Source organism: Triticum urartu, chromosome 3A (genome assembly GCF_056163025.1).
Source record: "Triticum urartu cultivar PI428250 chromosome 3A, HENAU_Tu73, whole genome shotgun sequence".
NCBI classification, from domain to species: domain Eukaryota; kingdom Viridiplantae; phylum Streptophyta; class Magnoliopsida; order Poales; family Poaceae; genus Triticum; species Triticum urartu.
This window is the reverse complement of record NC_141875.1, coordinates 584,489,182-584,493,707: the sequence shown is the minus strand read 5'-3', so window position 1 is coordinate 584,493,707 and position 4,526 is coordinate 584,489,182. Positions and strand designations below refer to the sequence as shown.

At 51.3% G+C, this 4,526-nt stretch overlaps 1 long non-coding RNA gene across 2 annotated transcripts; it reads right to left on the bottom strand.

The window, feature by feature from the left end:
* Window positions 1-503: 503 nt before the first annotated feature.
* Window positions 504-3,919, bottom strand: LOC125545228 (uncharacterized). 2 transcript variants are annotated; one of them, XR_015598583.1, is made up of 4 exons: window positions 3,198-3,917; window positions 2,837-3,105; window positions 1,992-2,080; window positions 504-754 (listed from the first exon to the last, which is right to left on the bottom strand). It is a non-coding gene; the product is annotated as an uncharacterized LOC125545228 (long non-coding RNA). The 2 variants fall into 2 exon arrangements; XR_015598582.1 differs by having other exon boundaries at window positions 2,837-3,919.
* Between the last annotated feature and the right edge of the window lie 607 nt (window positions 3,920-4,526).

The following is a 4,526-nucleotide window of genomic DNA, read 5'->3' as shown; positions in this document are numbered from 1 at the left end:
GGCCCAATGCCTCAGAAGCAAGGCCCAGTGCGTGTGAAGAATCTCCGCTCGTGAAACCCTCACGTAATAATGAGTGGGGCTGTACACGCCCCGGAGTCTCAGGAGTGCCGACCTCGAGCCTCGGGGGCTCCCTCCCACGACTAGTGGAAGCAGTTAGCTCCGCGATGGTGAGAAGACAAGAAGACTAGACTAGGTGCCGGACGCGGATTTTCATTTGCTTTCCGCAGTTGGCTTGCCCCTCTTTATTCGAACTTTGATTTCCGGTGTCACTTGCCGATCTTGTTCCTCCAATTTCTGCCCCTATTTCTGCCTTCGGTTCTTTGTTTGACTTGTACCCTCTCTCGCGTCCCTCACGAGGGGGCTGGACAGGTGCCCTCGTGTAACACCCACGATGCGGCTATATCTCCCACGTGTCGGAGCACGACTTAGAGGCATAACCGCATAGTAGGCATGTCGCAAGAGGGGTAATCTTTACACATTCCATGTACTGAACAAGAGAGGGATAAAGAGTTGGCTTACAATCGCCACTTCACACAATACATAAATATAGCATTACATCATCCAGAATACAATCAAGGTCGAACTACTGAACCAAAATAAAAGAAGACCACCCCTAATGCTAGATCCCCGATCGCCCCAACTGGGCTCCACTACTGATCAAAAGGAAACGAAACACAACAACGAAAAGGTCTTCATCGAGCTCCCACTTGAGCTGGGTTGCGTCATCTGCACCGGTATCATCGGCACCTGCAAGCTGGTTTTGGAAGTAAACTGTGAGCCACGAGGACTCGGCAATCTCACACTCGCGAGATCAAGACTATTTAAGCTTATGGGTAGGAAAGGGGTAATGAGGTGGAGCTGCAGTAAGCACTAGCATATATGGTGGCTAACATACGCACAGGAGAGCGAGAAGAGAAGCAAAGCACGGTCGTGAACTAGAAGTGATCAAGAAGTGATCCTGAAACTACTTACATTCAAGCATAACACAAGAACCGTGTTCACTTCCCGGACTCCGCCGAAAAGAGACCATCACGGCTACACACGCGGTTGATGCATTTTAATTAAGTTAAGTGTCAAGTTCTCTACAACCGGACATTAACAAATTCCCATCTGCCCATAACCGTGGGCATGGCTTTTGAAAGTTCAAAACCCTGCAGGGGTGTCCCAACTTATCCCATCACAAACTCTCACGATCAATGAAGGATATTCCTTCTCCCAGGAAGACCCGATCAGACTCGGTATCCTGGTTACAAGACATTTCGACAATGGTAAAACAAGACCAGCAAGACCACCCGATGTGCCGACAATCCCGATAGGAGTCGCACGTATCTCGTTCTCAGGGCAACACCGGATGAGACTAGCTACGAGTAAAACCAAACCTCAAGTTTCCCCGAGGTGGCCCCGCAGGCAGCTCGGTTCGGACCAACACTTAGACAAGCACTGGCCCCGGGGGGCTTAAAATAAAGATGGCCCTCGGGTTGGCCGACCCGACGGAAGGGTAGGTGGTGGTGAGGCAAATGGTAAAACCAAGGTTGGGCCTTGCTGGAGGAGTTTTATTCAAAGCAAAGTGTCAAGGGGTCCCCATAACACCCAACCGTGTAAGGAACGCAAAATCAAGGAACATAACACCGGTATGACGAAAACTAGGGCGTCAAGAGTGGAACAAAACACCAGGCATAAGGCCGAGCCTTCCACCCTTTACCAAGTATATAGATGCATTAATATAAATAAGAGATATTGTGATACCCCAACATGTCCATGTTCCAACATGGAACAAACTTCATCTGCACCTGCAACTAGCAACGCTATAAGAGGGGCTGAGCAAAGCGGTAACATAGCCAAACAACGTTTGCTAGGAAAAGGTGGGTTAGAGGCTTGACATGGCAATATGGGAGGCATGATAAAGCAAGTGGTAGGTATCGCGGCATAGCAATAGATCGAGCAACTAGCAAGCAAAGATAGAAGTGATTTCGAGGGTATGGTCATCTTGCCTGAAATCCCGCAAGAAAGAAGAACGAGTCCATGAAGAAGACAAATGGACGTAGTCGAACAGATCCTCACAAACGCGTAGTTATCGGAACTAACCCGAAGAAGCAACACCGGAAAAAAGCAAACAACATGGTAAACGACCATCACATAAACATGGCATGATGCACAACCAAGTATGATGCATGTCCGGTTTAACGAGGCATGGCATGGCAAAGTGCACAAACAATACTACAAATTAAGTGGAGCTCGGAACACCACATGACTTATTTAGTTCACTCTAGTTTATGTACCCAACAATATTAAATGTTCTAAACATGGCAAGTGGTGAAGCAAATGAAAACTACCTATCTAGGCAAGTTTAAATGAGGCCGGAACAACAAACAACAAGTCCGAAGAAATCCTCATGAGAATATTTTAGAGTTAGTACTGTTATGCCCTAAACCATATTTTAGAGTTGTTAAACATGCAAAGTAAAGTCACCATGTTAAACTAGGCATTTTTCTACCCCATTTACATATAAAGTTTGTTAGGTTTGGAGCTACGGTTATTTAGTTATGAATTAAAGCATTTAACATGGCATTTGAACAAATTTAAACAAACAGCTATTTAAACATTTTTAACATGCATGATAGTTGAATATTGTGAAACTAGATCAAAATCTAGTCATGTTACATATATGACATGTTTTATTTGGATGCATGGTTCAAAAGTTATTAGCAATTTAACAAAGGGGCTGTAAATGTGCAATGCTCTGAGAAATTAAAAAAATTCGCTGACAACAGAAAAAACGAGCAGGCCGAATCTGGCCGGCCCAAAAGTGCAGGGGGGGGCTCGGGTGCTGCCTCACCCATGGGCCTTGGCCCGATTGGAAGGGAGGCTGCAGGAGGGGCGCGCTGGGCCTTGGCATGCTGGACGCGACCCAGGCGCGGGTCAACGCGCGGCGGCAGCGTTCGTCGTCTCGGTCCTGAAGCAGGGGATCGAGCAGTGGGGTCGAAGGCAGGCAGCGGCGCAGCTGCACAGACAAGGCAAGGATGCGGGAGGAGCTCGGGACGACAGCGCCACGGCGGATTCGGGGCACCGGTGCTCCGGCGAACAGCAACGACGGCAGAGCACTTCCTGTGCACTTGAAGAAAGAGAGGGAGAGGGATTTATCAGGGAGGAAGGAGCATAACAGAAAAGCAGGAAGAAGAGTGCGATGGCCACGCGACCTGGGGCCTGATGAAGCTCGCCGGCAGCGCGGGGACCGAAGGGCGCCTGCGCAACGGTGATCTGGGGAGGCAGGAGCAGGGCAAGCCGGCTGCTTGGCCTTGGGACAGCGGATCGGCACAGTCCTGCTGGCGCTGCAGGTGCGCACGAGCGAGGCCGTCGTTCTCCTGCATCGAAGCAGAGGAGGCAACGCTCTCGGGTCGCAGGGGAAGCAACAGCGGAGTGCAGCGCGGGGACGACGGAGGAGGCACGATTCCGATCGGCGACGAGGTGCGGGAGAGTCCTGCGCTCCGGCGGCTTGGCTTGGCGACTGGCGCGGCGGCGGCTTGATGCAGGCGATGCAGGGGTTGATGAAGAGCCCAGTGCACAAGGGCACCATGTGAGGGAGCTCGTGTTGCACGGGGTCGGTGGAATCCAGAAGCGCGGTAATCGGGCGTGAACGCAGCTGAGCTCGGGAACGAGCTCCTGCGCGGGATGGAGGAATGAGGAGGCTTGCGCGATCGGGACAGGAGGCTCGCGGCAGCGAGTCTGCGGGTGTGGTGGCTCGGCAAGAGGAGAAGGAGGCTGTGATCTGGTTGGGCGGCGCTAAAAGCAAGGTGGAGGCGCTCGGCTGTGGTGGTTGGTGGGATGGGGATCCCGATGAAGGAGGGAATCAGCGGTGATGGGACAAGCTCCCGAGAAAACAAGGGAGAGTGAGTGGCGGCGGCTGGGAGGCTTAGACGAATGGATGGGATAGCTAGGGTTTCATCTGTGTATATATATATCAGGTGGGTTAAATTAGGGGCTATCTGGTCCGTCTGATCTAAAACGGATGGTCGAGAGAAAAAAATAGGTAGGGAGTTCAAAAACGAAAACGGAGATGTTTTACAGACGTTTGGGGATGATCCGGATCCAACGGTGACGACTGTCCGGGTCGGGTCCGGGACAACTTTCGGACGCGCACGAGGGGGTCGAGAACTGTGCAAAGAGGGATTAGGTGGTATGACAAGAGGGAATCGAAAAACCCGGTTGGTCTCGGAACGATCAACGAAGGTGAGGGGTTTGATGGGCTCAGAAAAGAGAGAGAAGAGAGATGCCTGGCAGCAGTTTCGGAGACCGAAACGTCTGACGTTTGACCGGCTATATTGCCGCTATAGTTTAACGGTTGGGCTATCAAACGGGCTCTGAATGCGATGAAAACTTGGCAGGCGGACTACCTACACTATAACAAGACCGCACGCCAACTCTCATCCCATTCCGAGAACCTTTTTCGGCCACTTATGAAATAATATTTCGGACGTGCCGCGGGCGCGTGCAAGTGTGGCTGGGCTCAGAATGGACAACGGAAGGAA